Source organism: Theropithecus gelada, chromosome 1 (genome assembly GCF_003255815.1).
Source record: "Theropithecus gelada isolate Dixy chromosome 1, Tgel_1.0, whole genome shotgun sequence".
NCBI classification, from domain to species: Eukaryota; Metazoa; Chordata; class Mammalia; order Primates; family Cercopithecidae; genus Theropithecus; species Theropithecus gelada.
In genome coordinates this window covers 38925768-38946462 of record NC_037668.1, presented here as the reverse complement: position 1 = coordinate 38946462, position 20695 = coordinate 38925768, and positions in this window count along the sequence as shown.

The following is a 20695-nucleotide window of genomic DNA, read 5'->3' as shown; positions in this document are numbered from 1 at the left end:
AAAGGAGGTCTGGCTTTTTTTTTTTTTTTTTTTTTTTTTTTTTTTGAGACTGAGTCTGGCTCTGTCGCCCAGGCTGGAGTGCGGTGGCCGGATCTCAGCTCACTGCAAGCTCCGCCTCCCGGGTTCACGCCATTCTCCTGCCTCAGCCTCCCGAGTAGCTGGGACCACAGGCGCCCGCCACTTCGCCCGGCTAGTTTTTGTATTTTTTAGTAGAGACGGGGTTTCACCGTGTTAGCCAGGATGGTCTCGATCTCCTGACCTCGTGATCCGCCCGTCTCGGCCTCCCAAAGTGCTGGGATTACAGGCTTGAGCCACCGCGCCCGGCCTGTTGTTGTTATTTTTAACGGAGTCTCACTCAGCTCACTGCAACCTCTGATTCCATGGTTCAAGCAATTTGCCTGCCTCAGCCTCCTGAGTAGCTGGGATCATAGGCACGCACCATTACACCAGCTAATTTTTGTATTTTTAGTAGAGACAGGTTTTCACCATGCTGACCAGAATGGTCTCTATCTCCTGACCTTGTGATCTGCCCCCCTTGGCCTCCCAAAGTGCTGGGATTACAAGTTCACGTGCCCGGCTGGGAAATTTTAATTTGGTGTGTTCTCTTAATTTCCAATGATAAATTTGAGATTTTGTTTTCATCAGCTGTGGGCTCTTTGCACACATGGTCAGCCCTGTAATCAGCATGTCTTGCTGTTTTCCCTGGTCCTGACTAGGGAGCTGTCATTTGGGCCAGGTAAGAATACTCTGCATAGATTTCCTTCTTGTGAATTGCAGTTCGTGCATCATTTTTCTGTAACAGGCATTTTTACTAATTAAGAACAACCTCATATCAATTAACTTTGGTCTTAAAGCCATGATTAAGGAAACCAAATTGTTGTTTACTGAAATTGTTGTGCCAGTGACAGATGGCCCTGGAACACTTGGGCAGGACACAAAGCCTGAAATGGGCTCCCTACAGCATCAGAGCGAGTTCAGTTGCCAGGAAGGATCCCAGAACATGAGAATAGGAACATTCTAGGCAAAACAGAGAGCTTGGAGCACGATGCCTACAGCTGAAAACACACAACAGAGTCATAGTGTCTCAGGTGACCATATCGACTCCTCTGTTCTCCAAATCTCCCATCCAGGGAGATGATCCCAATGACATCGCTAACCCTATTTGGGCTCCAGCTCCCAGTGCCTCATAGGAACTCAACTGTGTGTGTGTGTGTGTGTGTGTATATATATATATATATATATATATATATATATATTTTTTTTTTTTTTTTTTTTTTTTTTTTTTGAGACGGAGTCTTGCTCTGTCGCCCAGGCTGGAATGCAGTGATGCAATCTCGGCTCACTGCAGCCTCTGCCCCCTGGGTTCCAGTGATTCTCCTGCCTCAGCCTCCTGGGTAGCTGGGATTACAGGCACGTGCCACCACACCTGGCTAATTTTTGTATTTTTAGTAGAGACGGGGTTTCACCATGTTGGTCAGGCTGGTCTGAACTTTATATTTCTCTTGCTTAGAGATGAGTATATAATTCATGCTGACAGAAAGCATCTACTAGAAAGAGGGCATTAGAGAGGGCTTGAGAGCACCTGGTCGTTCCAGCTGGACTGTTTGGATTCTAATTCTGTCACTTGCTGTGTGCTGTGGAGCAATTGCATCGCTTCCATCATCCTGTTTCCTGGTCTCTAAAATGGGAATGAAGATAATACCCACCTCACCCTCACGTTGTGAGAATTAAAGGAGAGTGTGACTGTAAAACGCAATGCCTTCTCATGTTCATAACTAGAGAGCCATGGTCTCCTTCAAGTCAGGAGACCGGAACTCAGTAAACCCTCTCTGTGTGTGTCTCTCTGTGTGTCTCTCTGTCTCTCTCTCATCCCTTATCACTCCTGTGAACAGCGTTCCTATCTACGGATTACAGAATCACAGTATCTAAAATGTTATAAGGAAATGAACCTGCTACCTCCTAGCTGTGGAGTCATGGGCAGGTCAATATCCCTGGACTTCAGTCTTTGATCTATAAAATAAGGCAATTGAGTAGATGAATTGAATTCTAAAGTATATTCAGACTCTAATATCTTAGCACTCTGTACCGACTGTATTTTTTTTTCTCCTTATCCATAGAGAGGAAGGATTTAAGTTGATGGTGATGACAGTAATGACAATGGCTGGTATTTATTGAGCATTGACTATATACCAAGAACTGTATTAAGCACTTCACATTAATTATCTTTTTTTTTTTTTTTTTGGAGATGGCGGCTTGCTCTGTCGCCCAGGTTGGAGTGCACTGGTGTGATCTCGGCTCACTGCAACCTCTGCCTCCCGGGTTCAAGCAATTCTCCTGCCTCAGCCTCCCAAGTAGCTGGGACTACAGCATGCACCACCACGCCCGGCTAATTTTTTGTATTTTTAGTAGGGACGGGGTTTCACCGTGTTACCCAGGATGGTCTCGATCTCCCAACCTTGTGATCTGCCCGCCTTGGCCTCCCAAAGTGCTGGGATTATAGGCATGAGCCACCGCGCCCGGCCTTAATGATCTTTTATAATCTTTACAGCAGCCCTACGAAATAGATCCTCTTATTGCTGCAAATTCGCATAAAAGGGAACTCAATAAAGGTTATGGAGCCATGGCTGGGCACAGTGGCTCATGCCTGTAATCTGAGCACATGGGGAGGCTGAGGAGGCAGATTGCTTGAGCCCAGGAGTTCAAGACCAGCCTGGGCAATATGGTGAAACCCCATCTCTACAAACAACAACAGCAACAATAAAAACAGGATTATGGAGACTGAAAAATGTCCTTCCCTACAACCTACCAAATATACCAGGTCCTGCTCCCTGGAACGTATATATTACTGTATATAAATTAGGATCTTTGTAGATGTGAGTAAATTAAAATTTTGACATGGCGAGATTAACTGCGATTATCAAAACGAGCCCTAAATGCAATCACATGTAACCTTATAAGGGGGAGGCAGACACTGGAGGCCAGGCATGGTGGCTCATGTCTGAAACCCACATTTTGGGAGGCCAAGGCAGGAGGATTGCTTGACCCCAGGAGTTTGAGACTAGCCTGGGCAACATAGTGAGACCTCATCTCTACTGAAAAAGGCTGTGTGTGGGGGTTCACCCCTGTAATCCCAGCTACTCAGGAGGCTGAGGTGGGAGGATCACTTGAGCCCAGGAGTTTAAGACCAGCCTGGGCAAGATGGCAAGACTTTGTCTCTACAAAAAATTTTCAAAAATTAACCAGGCATGGTGGTGCACTCATGTAGTCCCTGCTATTTGGGAGGCTGAGGCAGAAGGATCGCTTGAGCCCAGAAATTCAAGGTGACAGTGAGCTAGGATCATGATCATGGCACTGCACTCCAGCCTGGACAATAAAGTGAGACCTTGTCTTAAAAAAAAAAAAAAAAGAAGGAAAGAAAAAGGAAAAAGGGCCAGGCGAGGTGGCTCACGCCTGTAATCCCAGCACTTTGGGGGTATCACCTGAGGTCAGGAGTTTGAGACCAGCCTGACCCAACATGGTGAAACCCTGTCTCTACTAAAAATACAAAAATTAGTCAGGTGTGGTGGTGCATGCCTGTAATCCCAGCTACTCGGGAGGCTGAAGCAAGAGAATCACTTGAACCTTGGAGGCGGAGGTTGCGGTGAGCCGAAATTGTGCCACTGCAGTCCAGCCTGGGCAATGGAGAAAGACTCTGTCTCAGGGAAAAAAAAAAAAAAAAAAAAAAAAAAGGAGGCCGAGGGTGATTTTACTACACATGGTGGTGTGAACATGGAGGGAGAGATCGGAGAGATGAGATCACAAGTCAGGTAACTCTGGCAGCCACCAGAAACTGGAGGGGTGAGAAACAGATTCTCCCCTAGAGCGTCCAGGGGCATGGCCTTGCCAGCACCTCGACTTTAACCCAAAATACTGATTTTGGACATCTGGCCTCAAGAACTCTGAGAGAATAAAATCCTATTGTTTCAAATCACCCAATTTCTGGTAATTTGTTACAGCAGCCACAGGAAACTAACACAGAGGTTAGTAATTTATTTATGGTCACAGTCAACAGTGGTGGAGACAGGATTCAAATCCAGGAAGCCCTGGCTCCAAACCTCATGCTCTAAAGCACAACACTGGATTTCCCCTTAGAACACATGAAACAGCCAGACACAGTGGCTCACGCCTGTAATCCCAACACTTCGTGAGGCCGAAGTGGGTGGATCACCTGAGGTCAGGAATTTGAGACCAGCCTGACAACATGGAGAAACCCCTTCTTCACTAAAAATACTAACGAAATCAGCTGGGTGTGGTGGCACTTGCCTGTAATCCCAGGTACTGGGGAGGCTGAGGCAGGAGAATCACCTGAACCCAGGACACAGAGGTTGCAGTGAGTCAAGATAGCGCCACTGCACTCCAACCTGGGAAACAAGAGGGAAAACTCTGTCTCAAAAAAAAAAAAAAAAAAGAGGGCCGGGCACAGTGGCTCACGCCTATAATCCCAGCACACGACGTCAGGAGTACGAGACCAGCCTGACCAACATGGTGAAACCCTGTATCTATTAAAATACAAAAAAAAAATTAGCAGGGCGTGGTGGTACCCACCTGTAATCCCAGCTACTCGGGAGGCTGAAGCAGGGGAATTGCTTGAACCCAGGAGTCGGAGGTTGCAGTGAGCCGAGATTGGGCCACTGCACTCCAGCCTGGCAACAGAGCGAGACTCTGTTTCAAAAAAAAAAAGAGGCCAGGTGCAGTGGCTCACACCTGTAATCCCAGCACTTCGGGAGGCTGAGGTGGGCGGATCACTTGAGGTCAGGAGTTCGAGACCAGCCTGGCCAACATGGTGCAACCCCATCTCTACTACAAATACAAAATTAGCTGGGTGTGGTGGCAGGTGCCTGTAATCCCAGCTATTTAGGAGTCTGAGGCAGGAGAATCACTTGAACCCTTGAGGCGGAGGTTGGAGTGAGCCGAGATCAAGTCAGTGCACTCCAGCCTGGGTGACAAGAGCATAACTCCATCTCAAAAAAAAAAAAAAAAAGAAACAGAAAAAGAATACGTGAAACAAACAGAGATTGACTAAGTATTAAGTAACAAAAATAAAGAAAGAAGGAGGAGCCAGGTGCAGTGGCTCACGCCTGTAATCCCAACACTTTGGGAGGCCGAGGCAGGCAGATCACAAGGTCAGGAGGTCGAGACCATCCTGGCTAACACAGTGAAACCCTGTCTCTACTAAAAATACAAAAAATTAGCCGGGCGCAGTGGCGGGCGCCTGTAGTCCCAGCTACTCGGGAGGCTGAGGCAGAAGAATGGTGTGAACCCGGAAGGCGGAGCTTGCAGTGAGCTGAGATAGCACCACTGCACTCCAGCCTGGGCAACAGAGCGAGACTCCATCTCAAAAATAAATAAATAAATAAATAATAAATAAACAAATAAAAGGAGGAGGATAAAAAAGCTGAAATTCTATCCATAGCAAGGTAACATTCTAAGTGGCTGATTCAACCACATTCATCCTCTCTGCTACAAACATCCCAGCTTCAGATGTGTTACTTTAAAAGTTAATTCTCCCGCACACTTTACATCAAAATTAGGTCATACCTGCATCCCCGCCAAGAATGGCCAAGAATGAGTGCACTTGAACAAAAGGATACAGTTTGTAAAAAGAAAAAAGATGAGATATTTATGGCTAAAGAGGTTACTTGGCAGTAATTTCAGGCTCTTAGTCCACTCCTGGCAAAGAGAAACAGAAATTGCTTATCTTTTTTTAAAGATTTGTTTCCTTTTTTCCCCTTCAACTGGGACTCTGTCCTTGATTTTGTCAAAAGGAAAATTGGTGAGAACTAAGAAACTTGATTTTTATTCCCCTCACTTGCTACCTTCCTGACTGTCTGAGTTCCCAAGCAAATCAATTAATAGGAAAGTTGGGATTTGGGGTTTGAATTTTATCCTGGTTTATAATGAGCCTACATTTTTCTCTGCAGGAATGGACCCTCAGTTCCAACTCTGCGCACACATTAAAATCGTCCAGTTTTTACTAGAAGTCTCCTGTTTTCATCAGTGCATGGCTCCTAATCCACCAATTTGATTCATCTCATCTCCCTCCATCCCCTTTTTTGCCATTTAAATGATATGCACACTTTCTTTCTTTCTTTCTTTGAGACAGAGTTTCACTCTTGTTTCCCAGGCTGGAGTGTAATGGCACAATCTCCACTCACTGCAACCATCGCCTCTCAGGTTCAAGCGATTCTCCTACCTCAGCCTCCAAGTAGCTGGGATTACAGGCATGTGCTACCTCACTCAGCTCATTTTTGTATTTTTGGCAGAGATGAGGTTTCACCATGTTGGCCAGGCTGGTCTCGAACTCCTGACCTCAGGTGATCCACCTCCCTCGGCCTCCCAAAGTGCTGGGATGACAGGCGTGAGCCACTGCACCCGGCCACAAAAATTTGAGATAAACGATCATAACATCAGACCAGCCTGCAATGCTCTAGGTGAAATATTGTTTGCACCCTAAATTTATAGGACACAAAGCAATAAGCATGGAGACACCTGCAGATGAGGCTCCTTTGGCTGCCATAGGATTTCTCAATCATCCTAAAGAAATCAACTGGTGCTGGGCACAGTCATTCACACCTGTAATCCCAGCACTTTGGAGGCTGAGTCGGGCAAATCACTTGGAGTCCAGGAGTTCGAGACCAGCCTGGGCAACAAAGGGAGACCCCGTATCTATGAAAATAATTTTTAAAATTAGCCAGGCATGGCCGGGCATGGTGGTTCATGCCTGTAATCCCAGCACTTTGGGAGGCTGAGGCAGGCAGATCATGAGGTCAAGAGATCGAGACCATCCTGGTCAACATGGTGAAACCCTGTCTCTAAAAAATACAAAAAATTAACTGGGCGTGGTGGTGCGCACCTGTAGTCCCAGCTACTTGAGAGGCTGAGGCAGGAGAATCACTTGAACCCAGAGGCGGAGGTTGCAGTGAGTTCAGATTGCGCCACTGCACTCCAGCCTGGCAACAGAGTGAGACTTCGTCTCAAAAAAAAAAAAAAAAAAATTAGCCAGGCATAGTGAAGTGCACCTGTAGTCCCATTTACTCAGGAGGCTGAGGCGCGAGAATTATCTGATCCTGGGAGGTCCAGGTTGTAATGAGCCATGATGGCGCCATTGCACTTCTAGCCCGTGGTGAAGAAAAATGTGTCAGGCGCGGTGGCTCACGTCTGTAATCCTAACACTTTTGGAGGCCAAGGCAGGGAGATTGCCTGATCCCAGGTGTTTGAGACCAGCCTGGGCAACATAGGGAGAACCTGTCTCTACAAAAAATTTAAAAATTAGCCGGCGTGGTGGGAGAATCGCTTGAGGCCAGCAGGTCAAGGCTGCAGTGAGCCGTGATTGCACCACTGCACTCCAGCCTGGGCACCAGAGACCCTGTCTCAAAACAACAACAACAAAAAAACCCTGCAGGGCACTGTGACTCACACCTGTAATCCCAGCACTTTGGGAGGCTGAGGAGGAAGAATCACTTGAGCCCAGGAGTTTGAGACCAGCCTGGGCAATAGAGTGAGACTCTCAAATAAAAAGAAAAAAGTTTTTGCATCACTGAAGGCCTCCCTAGATTGTATGCAAAGACAGTAAAGCACAGCCCTGTAAGACAAGGCAACTCTAAGGAAGAAGCTAAGCATTTATTTATTTTTAATTTAATTAATTATTATTATTATTATTATTTTTGAGATGGAGTCTTCCTCTGTTGCCCAGGCTGCAGTGCAGTGGCGCGATCTCGACTCATCGCAACCTCTGACTCCCAGGTTCAAGCGATTCTCCTGCTTCAGCCTCCCGAGTAGCTGGGATTACAGGCAGTACAACCACGCCCAGCTAATTTTTGTATTTTTAGTAGAGATGGGGTTTCACCATGTTGGCCAGGCTGGTCTCGAATTCCTTACCTCAAGTGATCCGCCTGCCTCAGCCTCCCAAAGTGCTGGGATTACAGGCGTGAGCCACTGCACCCAGCCTAAGCATTTAGATCTATAATATTTATATAAACAATTGACTGTGTTTGTAACTAAAAATTAACCCTGCTTATTTTTTATTTTATTTTATTTTATTTTTTGAGATGGAGTCTCGCTCTGTTGCCCGGGCTGGAGTGCAGTGGCCGGATCTCGGCTCACTGCAAGCTCCACCTCCCGGGTTCACGCCATTCTCCTGCCTCAGCCTCCTGAGTAGCTGGGACTACAGGCGCCCGCCACCTCGCCCGGCTAGTTTTTTGTATTTTTTAGTAGGTTTCACCGTGTTAGCCAGGATGGTCTCGATCTCCTGACCTCGTGATCCGCCCGTCTCGGCCTCCCAAAGTGCTGGGATTACAGGCTTGAGCCACCGCGCCCGGCCAACCCTGCTTATTTATAGCGGGCTTTTACTTACAAGAGCTCAAAGTTTTTAAAAAAGCGATGACATCAGCAATTTCCTTCGACACCTGCGATCTTGACAGGTAACATGCTCATTTTACAAAAAGACTGAAAAGTAGACAAATAATCTCCAAAGAGTCTGCAAACTCATCAGTGCAGGGAACAGAGACCAGAGACCTAGTGACCAGATAAGCCCTGATGATCAATGAGCTCTCTCTCTCTTTCGTTTTTTCTCTCTCTCTCTCTGTCTCCACCAACAGACTTTCGAGGTCTCACAAGGTTGGAGATACCACGTTCGATCACAATCCAGTCTGCCTGTCCCCTTTTTACTTTTCCGTTACTGGCCATTTCCCCAACGTGCTTAGCTTTCAACCAAACAGCATAAATAATTTAAACCATCATAAAAAGCAATACGCGATCCAGAAGGACGGAAAATTTAGAGACTGCCTGCTGGAAACCGGCGACACGACAGTTTCTTTATTCAGCCTGGAATCCCACAGGGGTTGGAAAGATGAAAGCAAAGCTCTCGCTGGTGTTTCTTTATTCTCCCGAGAGTGGCTTATAGCATTTGGGGGCAGGGAGAAAAGGCTGAGCTGCAGTGATTTCACTGGGAGGCTGTGTGGTCACAGGCAAGTAACATAACCTCTCTGAATTTTGGTTTCTTCATCTGTAGAGTGAGTATCTACCACAAGGTTCTAGGAATTATTAGATGGAGGGTTTTCTTTTTTTTGAGATGGAGTCTCACTCTGTCACCCAGACTGGAGTGCAGTGGCGTCATCTTGGCTCACTGCAACCTCCGCCTCCCGAGTTAAAGCGATTCTCCTGCCTCAGCCTCCTGAATAGCTGGGATTACAGGCTCATGCCACCATGCCCGGCTAATTTTTGAATTTTTAGTAGAAATGGGGTTTCACCATGTTGGCCAGGCTGGTGTCAAACTCCTGACCTCAAGTGATCTGCCCACCTCGGCCTCCCAAAGTGCTGGGATTACAGGCGTGAGCCTCCAAGCCCAGCCAGATGGAGTTGTAATCTATACCACTGAAGTGGAGAGGTCAGAACAGAGAGGGAGGCAGATGGAACTGAGAAACCACATTGAAACTGAGAGATCCTGGCCGGGAGCGGTGGCTCACGCCTGTAATCCCAGCACTTTGGGAGGCCGAGGCGGGCGGATCACGAGGTCAGGAGATCGAGACCATCCTGGCTAACACGGTGAAACCCCGTCTCTACTAAAAATGCAAAAAATTAGCCGGGCGAGGCGGCGGGCGCCTGTAGTCCCAGCTACTCGGGAGGCTGAGGCAGGAGAATGGCGTGAACCCGGGAGGCGGAGCTTGCAGTGAGCCGAGATCGCGCCACTGCACTCCAGCCTGGGCGACTAAGCGAGACTCTGTCTCAAAAAAAAAAAAAAAAAAAAAGAAACTGAGAGATCCTGAGGAGAAAGAGGCATTTGGGTTCTGGGGGAGGAGGTGGTGGCAGCTTGGAGAAGAATGGGTGCAGCTTTGGGCGGAAGGGAAGCTGGGAGAGGCTGTCGTGTCTTCTGCCTGCCCCCATCACCCTGTAGTCCTGCACCTCTCACAAGTAACTCAGGGTGCAGGAGGAGTTCCAGGGAGGCACAGATGCCTGGCTGTGTTGAGAGGAGCAGACAGATGGCCAACATCAGTAGACAGGCTGACCCAAAGTGTCCCCTTCTCTCCATTCCCTAAGGACCAGCTGATTAAAACAAATGTAAGGCCAGGAGCGGTGGCTCACACCTGTAAACCCAGCACTTTGGGAGGCTAAGGCGGGCAGATCACTTGAGTCCAGGAGTTGGAGACCAGCCTGGGCAACGTAGTGAAACCCCGTCTCTACAAACAAATACAAAAATTAGGCCAGGCACAGTGGCTTACGCCTGTAATCCCAGCACTTTGGAAGGCCAAGAAGGGTGGATCATCTGAGGTCAGGAGTTTGAGACCAGCCTGGCCAATATGGTGAAACCCCATCCCTACTAAAAATACAAAATTAGCCAAGTGTGGTGGCACAAGCCTGTAGTCCCAGCTACTCGGGAGGCTGAGACAGGAGAATCGCTTGAACCTGGGAGGTGGAGGCTGCAATGAGCCGAGATCATGCCACTGCACTCCAGCCTGCACTCCAAATCACACCACTGCACTCCAGCCTAAAAAAAAATATTAGCTGGGCATGATGGCGCGTGTCTGTGGTCCCAGCTACTCAGGGGGCTGAAGTGGGAGGATCACTTGAGCTCCAGAGGTCAAGGCTGCAGTGAGCTGTGATTGCGCCACTGCACACCAGCCTGGGCAACAGAGTGAGATGCTGCCTCAAAAATAAATAAATAGATACAATAATAAAATAAATGTAAAAGGTTCTTGGAAAAGAGCAGTGCTGGGGGAGAGGTACAGGAGGGTTTCTTGAAGGGCAGGGTGATGTGCAGGGATGGCAAATGGGGACTGATGAGGCCTGTAATTTAATGTCACAAAGTCTGTCCACCTCCCACACACGTGCTCACCAGGAGGGCACAGCCTAGGGCCTGAGCCTTGACCTTGCTCAGTACACACTGCTGTTACCATCCAGGTGGCTTCCAACACCCAGGGGTTTACGCAGCCCTGGGAAAATAGCCAGACATGTGAGGAGCAAATGGCCAGAAATCAGAGATGATAAACTGAGCAGCTGGTATCAGGGGAAGCAGAATGAATGGACTGGACACAACAGAAGTTTTAAATACGCATAAATATCTTCAAAGAGATAAGAGATGCTATTGGTAACAAGTAATAGAATAAGACTTTCTTTTTTTTTTTTTTTTTTTTTTTACGGAGTTTTGCTCTTGTCACCCAGGCTGGAATGCAATGGCACGATCTCAGCTCACTGCAACCTCCGCCTCCTGGTTTCAAGCAATTCTCCTGCCTCGGCCTCCTGAATAGCTGGGATTACAGGCACCTGTCACTATACCTGGCTAATTTTTGTATTTTTAGTAGAGATGTGGTTTCTCCATGTTGGTCAGGTTGGTCTCGAACTCCCAACCTCAGGTGATCCACCTGCCTTGGCCTCCCAAAGTGCTGAGATTACAGGTGTGAGCCACCTCTCCCGGCCATTACACACTGCATTGTAGACATGTATTGAAGTTTCACACTGCACCCCATAAATATGTACAATTATTATGTCAATTAAAGCTAATAATAAAAAAGTAAGCCAGGCATGATGGCTCATACTTGTAATCACAGCAGTTTAGGAGACTGAGGCAGGAGATGCCTGTCTCTACAAAAAATTAAAAATTTAGCTGGGTGTGGTGGTGCACGCCTGTAGTCCTAGCTACTCAGGAGGCTGAGGTGGGAGGATCAGTTGAGCCTAGAGTTTGAAGCTGCAGTGAGCTAGGATCGTACCACTGCACTCCAGCTTGGGTGCCAGAGACCCTGCCTGTCTCTAAAAAGAAGAAAATAAAATGAATTTAAATATATTAATAAAATTTATAAAACAGGCAAAAATAGGCCAGGCATGGTGGCTCATGCCTGTAATCCCAGCACTTTGGGAGGCCGAGGTGGGCGGATCACAAGGTCAGGAGATCAAGACCATCCTGGCTAACACAGTGAAACCCCGTCTCTACTAAGAATACAAAAAATTAGCCAGGCGTGGTGGTGGGCGCCTGTAGTCCCAGCTACTCGGGAGGCTGAGGCAGGAGAATGGCGTGAACCTGGGAGGCGGAGCTTGCAGTGAGCCGAGATGGTGCCACTGCACTCCAGCCTGGGCGACAGAGCAAGACTCTGTCTCAGAAAAAAATAAATAAATAAATAAATAAATGATAGTGGTTGATAGTGGTTAGGGATGTATATCTATATGACAAAGACATGAAGAAGAGTAAGGAAGTGGTGACCATAGAAAGCAGATAGCACACCCCTGTGTGTGGAGGTTGGGAGTGTCGCGATAGGAGCAAGCACATGGTGGGCTTCTGGGACACTGGGAGGGTTCCATTTCTTTGCCAGAGTGGTTATTACCCAAGTATAAGCCCTTTTTTGTTTTGTTTTTGAGACAGGGTCTTACTCTGTCACCCAGGCTGGAGTGCAGTGGTGCAATCTCAGCTTACTGCAACCTCCACTTCCCGGGTTCAAGCAATTCTCTTGCCTCAGCCTCTGGAGTAGCTGGGATTACAGGCGCACACCACCACACCCTGCAAATTTTTTTGTTTTTAGTAGGGATGGGGTTTCACCATGTTGGCCAGGCTGATCTCGAACTCCTGACCTCAAGTGATCCGCCCGCCTCAGCCTCCCAAAGTGCTGGGATTACAGGCGTAAGCCGCTGTGCCTCGAGTATAATAATTTACTGAATTGTATATTCAGTAAATTATATTTCATTCATTTTGCTGAATAAGTGTTGAAATAGTTTGGATATTTGCCCCCACTGAAATCTCATATTGAAATGTGATCTCCAGTGTTGGAGGTGAGGCTTGGTGGGAGGTGTTGGGCCGTGGAGGGATCTCTGGTGGCTTTGGTGGCTTGGTGCCGTCTCTACTCATTACAGTGAGTGAGTTCTTACCAGATCTGGTTGTTTGAAAGTAAGTGGCACCTCTCCGCACCTTGCTCCTGCTGTTGCTCTGTGAAGTGCCTGCTCCCCCTTCACCACCCGACGTGGGTAAAAGTTCCCTGAGGCCGCCGCGAACACCAAGTGTATTTTTTGTGGAGATGGAGTTTCACTATGTTGCCCCCGATACAGCACTTTCTGGTCAGAAATCAAAAACACTGCACTTTCAGGAAGATATCTAAAGATGGGGTCAAAAATGTGACCGCAGGCCAGGCGCGGTGGCTCACTCCTGTCATCTCAGGACTTTGGGAGCCTGAGGCAGGTGGATCGCCTGAGGTCAGGAGTTCAAGACCAGTCTGGCCAACATGGCGAAACCCCGTCTCTTCTAAAAATACAACAATTAGCCGGGCATGATGGTGTGTGCCTGTAATTCCAGCTACTTGGGAGGCTGAGGCAAGAGAATCGCTTGAACCTGGGAGGTGGAGGTTGACGTGAGCTGAGATCACGCCAGTGCACTCCAGCCTAGGCAACAGAGTGAGACTCAGTCTTGAAAAAAAGGGACTTCAGAATCCTTTGTTAAGACCTCAGAAAGATTTAAGAGTTACATAAGTAATCCAAAATAGAGGAAAGTTTATCCGGAACAGACTTGTGTGGCTGTGATTTCTGCCTAATAGAGCAAACTCCGGGAAGATTCATAGAAAACCAACAACATTTTAAGATAATTGGTCTGGTCAAAGTGCCTCCAGCTGAAATGAAAAGGGACAGGACAGAGAAAGTACAACATGAAAAGTAGCTGGGATTACAGGCGCCTGCCATCATGTCTGGCTAATTTTTTATATTTTTAGTAGGAACAGGCGTTCACCATCTTGGCCAGGCTGGTCTTGAACTCCCGACCTTGTGATCCACCCGCCTCAGCCTCCCAAAGTGCTGGGACTACAGGCGTGAGCCACCACGTCTGGCCTTACTCCAACATATAGATAGATAATTAGATAGATAGTTTTTTTTTGGTTTTTTTTTTTTTTTGGTGAGCAGGAAACGTATTGAGAAGACTTAGTTGCAAGCTCAGTTTTGTTTTTTGTTTTATGGAAAAGGAAGAAAAGATTCAGAGAAAAAAAAAGAGCTAAGAGGGCGGAGTTGAGAGGCTTGGTGAACAATTCCTGGGCTGTAGGACTGAACCCTGAACAAGGAACTGGTGACATGTGCCTGGCTGGATTTCAGAATTTTTAATACTATGGACCAGTGACTCCTGTGGGGCACCATTTTCCACCTTTTTGAACAGGATCATCCAGAATGGTTTTCCCATGCCTGTCCCGTCGTTGCATGCATGGTGGGTGGGTGTGTACACAGTGTGTGTGCACGTGTGTGTGTGCATGTGGTGTGTATGCACGTGTGTGTGTGCACGTGGCATGTGTGTGTGCATGTCTGTGTAGGTAACTTGTATCTTTCATTAACAGATCTTTAAATTCAGAAGATTAATACTGAAGGAACTACATTCAAAGAATCCCATCTGAGAAGCCTCATCTGCAGCTGGACTTGATTTCAATGATGAGATGCTGGACTTCAAGCAGATGCCCTAACGGGATGAAGTTTGGGAATGTCACGGGAAGGAAGGAATGCATCGTTTTGTAGATATGAAGAAGGCAAATTGTTGCCAGAGGAGGAACGTGGCAGATCTTATTCGCAAGATGGTCAGAACAACGTCTCCCGTCCCAGAAGCTCTTCTCACAGAGTGGCGCTGACCTCCCTCCCAGCATGAGGTGGGTTCTGCTTTTCTTCCCCTTCAGTGCAGGCAGGCTTGTGACTGCTGCTGAAGTGACACTATGTGACTTCCAAGTCTAGCCTGTAAAAGGGCAACGCACAGCTTCTGTCAGGTCCTCTTGGAAGCTTGTTCTTGGATCTTCCAGAACCGTGGGGAATAAAATCGCTGCTATTGAACCAAGCCACTCCATTTTGGGGTGATTTTGTTATGCAGCAATAAATAACTGATACAACTAGAATAACCAATATATGAAGAGATTAGTTCATTCAACAAATGTATTTGCCAGGCACACTTAAAGGTGCTGAGGATACAGAAAAAAATCTCTGCCCTCCCTGGGCTTACATTCTAGTGGGGGGACGTAGACTGTAAACAAGAAAATAATAGATATAGCATGTTAGAGAGTGATAAATGCCAAGGAGAAAATGCAAAGAAAGGGAATAGCAAGGGATGGCAAGGTTAGGTGAATACATTACATTTTTAAATAGGGTGGACAGGGAAGGACTCACCAAGGTTGTATTTGAGTAAAGATCTAAAGCAAATAAGGGAGTGACTGACGCCCATGTATATCTGTGGGAAGAGGATTCCTCATAGAGGAAGTAGTCCAGTCCCCTAGCAGAGAGCAATGAGGCCAGGATGGCTGAGTTGTTGGGGTGAGGAAAGAGTTGTAGGAGATGAGATCAGAGAGAATGCCGGGTGAGCATTTTGCCTTCCAAGTTTTTTTTTTTTTTTTTTTTTGAGACGGAGTCTCGCTCTGTCGCCCAGGCTGGAGTGCAGTGGCTGGATCTCAGCTCACTGCAAGCTCCGCCTCCCGGGTTCCCGCCATTCTCCTGCCTCAGCCTCCCGAGTAGCTGGGACTACAGGCGCCCACAACCGCGCCCGGCTAATTTTTTGTATTTTTAGTAGAGACGAGGTTTCACCGTGGTCTCGATCTCCTGACCTTGTGATCCGCCCGCCTCGGCCTCCCAAAGTGCTGGGATTACAGGCGTGAGCCACCGCGCCCGGCCTTTTTTTTTTTTTTTTTTTTTGAGACGGAGTTTCCCTCTGTCTCCCAGGCTGGAGTGCAGTGGCGTGATCTCGGTTCACTGCAACCTCTGCCTCCTGGGTTCAAGCAATTCTCCTGCCTCAGCCTCCCAAGTAGCTAGGATTACAGGTGCCCGCCACCATGCCCAGCTAATTTTTTGTATTTTTAGTAGAGACAGGGTTTCACCCTGTTAGCCAGGATGGTCTCAAACTCCTGACTTCAGGTTATCCGCCTGCCTCAACCTCCCAAAGTGCTGGGATTACAGGCAAAAGCCACCACGCCCAGCGCCTTCCAAGTTATTGTAAGGATTTCTTTCCTTTTTCTTCTTTCTTTTTCTTTTTTTGTTTTGAGATGGAGTCTCACTCTGTCACCCAGGCTGGAGTGCAGTGGCTAGATCATAGCTCCTTGCATTTGCTGGAGTTCCTACTCCAGCAGCCTTCAATTTCTGGGCTCAGGCGATCCTCCCACCTCAACCTCTGGAAGTGCTGGGACTGCAGGCGCACACCGCCACACCTGGCTTTAGGGTTTTTTCCAATCACTTCCTTTCCTTTTATTTTTCTTTTCTTTTTTCTTTTCTTTTCTTTTTTTTTTTTTTTTTTTTTTTTTTTTTTTTGAGACAGAATTTTTGCTCTGTTTTGCTCAGGCTGGAGTGCAATGGCACACGATCTCAGGTCACTGCAACCTCTGCCTCCCGGATTCAAGCTATTCTGCCTCAGCCTCCCAAGTAGCTGGCACTACAGGCACGTGACACCATGCTCGGCTAATTTTGTATTTTTAGTAGAGACTGGGTTTCACCATGTTGACCAGGCTGGTCTTGAACTCCTGACGTCAGGTGATCCACCCGCCCTGGTCTCCCAAAGTGCTGGGATTGCAGGCGTGAGCCACTGAGCCCAGCTGAGCAGAGATTTCTGGACAGATTGGACATAGGAGGAGAGCACAATAGCGGAGTCAAGGATGACACGAAGGTTTGTGGCCTGAGCAACTTGGAAGGATGGAGTTGCCATTTACGGTGATGAGGAGACTAAGAGGAGAGGGCATGGGGTGAAGTGTACAGAGTTCAGGTTGGGATATGTAAGTCCGAGGACCTGTTAGTCATCTGAGATGCCCATTGCGTGCAGTACGGGAGAGAAGTGGGGGTTTGAGATACACATTTGGGGTCGACGTGAGGGGCTAGTAATGAATGAAAGCTGTGAGACTGACGTTATCTAATCCTTTAAAATGGGGGTTAGGTCTAGAGCTGACCTGAAGGCCGAAGTCCCTTCCAGAACGCTATGCTCCTTCTCCTTGGGCCTTCTGAGCTATTCTGAACTTGTAGCATTCTGGAACTCTGCCATACAGCAGGAGACGGGAAGAGATGAGGCTGGAAAGGCCAGATGGCCTAGATTCATGTGCCAGTTCCACTACATTATGGTTGTAGAGGGTTAAATTAATTAATACATGTAAAAGTGCTTGCACATAGAATATGCTCATGAAATGCAAATGATCGGGTCGGGCGCAGTGGCTCAAGCCTGTAATCCCAGCACTTTGGGAGGCCGAGACGGGCGGATCAGGAAATCGAGACCATCCTGGCTAACATGGTGAAACCCCGTCTCTACTAAAAAATACAAAAAATTAGCTGGGCGAGGTGGCAGGCGCCTGTAGTCCCAGCTACTCGGGAGGCTGAGGCAGGAGAATGGCGTAAACCCGGGAGGCGGAGCTTGCAGTGAGCTGAGATCCGGCCACTGCACTCCAGCCTGGGCGACGGAGCCAGACTCTGTCTCAGGAAAAAAAAAAAAGAAATGCAAGTGATCATCAGCAACTCAGAATGACTTTCTTCACCAACACTATCTGACACTAGCATCAAGCTCACAGGCTACTCTGTCTCCTTCAATCAAAAACATACCTTGAGGCCCGGAGTGGTGGCTCACACCTGTAATCCCAGCACTTTGGGAGGCCGAGGTGGATCACTTGAGGTCAGGAGTTCAAGACCAGCCTGGCCAACATGGCGAAATCCCATCTCTACAAAAAAAAAAAAACCACAAAAAAACCCAACCAAACAAACAAATTAGCTGGACATGGTGGCGTGTGCCTGTAGTCCCAGCTACTAGGGAGGCTAAGGCAGGAGAATCGCTTGAACCTGGAAGGTGGAGGTTGCAATGAGCCAAAATCGTGCCACTGCACTCCAGCCTGGGTGTCAGAGAGAGACCCCATTTGAAAAAAACCAAAAACCAAAAACAAACAAAAAAATGTACCAGTCAGATGAGGTCTATTCATGTCAGTTTAGCACCCCAACCAAATTGCTTTGAAATTCACTACTTGATGTACCAAACCCAGAGGTTACAAAAACTGAACGGTATGCTCGGCTTTTTTTTCAAAAGATACTCGATCAACATCTTTTTAAAACCTACACAACAGTGAGTCACAACACAAGGCAGAAGTTATTTTAATCATCTTTCTCTCAAGGATCATTTCTCTTCTGCCAATCTGATTCTCTTACTTGACAATCTTCCTTTTAGCCAAGACCTACTTTTAATATATTTTGGGATTTATTTCAATATCCACAATTAACAGACTGCAGACAAACACAAAACAGCAACTCTTGAGACTCTAAAAATGGAAACCCAACCCATCTTCCCCCTAGAGATAGTACAGGCAGGAGACTGACTGTATCTCTGTCCTATCCGGCAGGTCCTTGAAACCTCTGAATTATTCAAAATGACAGTGCATATGGCGGTATAAAGGAGTATTTTATTACATTCATGGGGACAACTGGAGGATTAAAATAAGAGTTTGGAATCTGGGATGGAGAGGAGACAAGCAGTACACACTGGTGAGATAACACAAACAAAATTAGGCAAGATGCCAGTCAGTATCCTAATTCTAGAGGCACTAAGCTTAGATATGTAAGTTTAGTAAAAAGTAAACCCAATTAAACAGAATCATCTGCATGGTGAGAATATGGATTCTTTTTTCTTTTTGCTTATATTGTCTAAAATTTTTACTATCATGAACTTTTTCCTTATTTATTTTATACATACATATATATATATATATACACACACACACACACACACACATTTTTTTTTTTTTTCTTTGAGACGAAGTCTTGCTCTTGTCCCGCAGGCTGGAGTGCGGTGGCGTGATCTTGGCTTACTGCAAGCTTCGCCTCTTGGGTTCAAGTGATTCTCCTGCCTCAGCCGCCCGAGTAACTGGGATTACAGGCGCCTGCCACCACGCCTGGCTAATTTTTGTATTTTTACTTGAGATGGGGTTTCACCATGTTGGCCAGGCTGGTCTAGAACTCCTGACCTCAGGTGATCCACCCGCCTCAGCCTCCCAAAGTGCTGGGATTACAGGCGTGAGCCACCATGCCCGGCCTATATATGTGTGTGTATATATACTATATATATTTTTTTTTTTTTTTTCTTTTCTTTTTTTTTTTTTTTTTTTTTTTTTGAGACGGAGTCTAGCTTTGTCGCCCAGGCTGGAGTGCAGTGGCTGGATCTCAGCTCACTACAAGCTCCGCCTCCCGGGTTCACGCCATTCTCCTGCCTCAGCCTCCCTAGTAGCTGGGACTACAGGCGCCCGCCACCTCGCCCAGCTAGTTTTTTGTATTTTTTAGTAGAGACGGGGTTTCACCGTGTTAGCCAGGATGGTTTCGATCTCCTGACCTCGTGATCCGCCTGTCTCGGCCTCCCAAAGTGCTGGGATTACAGGCTTGAGCCACCGCGCCCGGCCTTTTTTTCTTTTTTGAGGTAGAGTCTCGCTCTGTTGCCCAGGCTGGAGTGCAGTGGTGCAATCTCAGCTCACTGCAAGCTCCGCCTCCCAGGTTCACAGCATTCTCTGCCTCAGCCTCCCAAGTAGCTGGGACTACAGGTGCCCGCCACCAGGCCTGGCTAATTTTTGTTTTTGTATTTTTAGTAGAGACGGGGTTTCACCATGTTAGCCAGGATGGTCTCGATCTCCTGACCTCATGATCTGCCCGCCTCGGCCTCCCAAAGTGCTGGGATTACAGGTATGAGCCACTGCACCCAGCCTAATATATGTATTTTTAAAAATAGACACAGGGTCTCACTATATTGCTCAGGCTGGTCTTGAATTCCTTGGTTCAAATGATTCTTCACCTTGGCCTCTCAAAGTGCTGGGATTGCCGGCATGTGCCACCACACCTGGCCAAGTTGTTTAGTTCAAATGTGCGCAAGAGAAGCAGACATAGAGACCGAAGGCCTGGGCTCTAGAGCCCAGACACCCGGTTCTTAGCCAAGCAGACAGGTGATATCGGGCAAGTCACCTACCCTCTCTACATTCCACACACTGATCTATTCTTAAAAAACAGAGATAGGCCGGGAGTGGTGGCTCATGCCTGTAATCCCAGCACTTTGTGAGGCTGAGGCAGGAGGAGTGCCTGAGCCCTGGAGTTCAAGACCAGCCTGGGCAATATAGTGAGACCCTGTCTCTATTTTTTAAAAAAGAAGAGGCTGGGTGCGGTGGCTTACACCTGTAATCCTAGCACTTTGGGAGGCCGAGGTGGGCGGACCATGAGGTCAGGTGAGATCAAGACCATCGTGGCTAACATGGTGAAACTATCTCTACTAAAAATAAAAAAAATTAGCCAGGCGTGGTGGCGGGCGCCTGTAGTCCCAGCTACTCAGGAGGCTGAGGCAGGAGAATGGTGTGAACCTGGGAGGCGGAGCTTGCAGTGAGCTGAGATTGCACCACTGCACTCCAGCCTGGGCAACAAAGCGATACTCAGTCTCAAAATAAATAAATAAATAAAAAATAAATAAGAAGGAAAAAAAGAACCCTAGAATAATAGTCTTGTCTTCCTAGAGGATGAAGCCCTAAATGTCAAGGCCTCGAAGTGCCTGGCATGTAGGGGATGCTGGCTAAGTGCTTGCTATTATTATTGCTATTTGCCGTTATTACATGAGCTGATAGAAATGGTTGCCTAAACTGGAGAGCCTAAGAAAAATGCTAATAAAAATGAGTTGGATTTGAGGAAGAATCTTTTTTTTTTTTTAAGATGGAATCTCCCTCTGTCACCCAGGCTGGAGTGCAGTGGT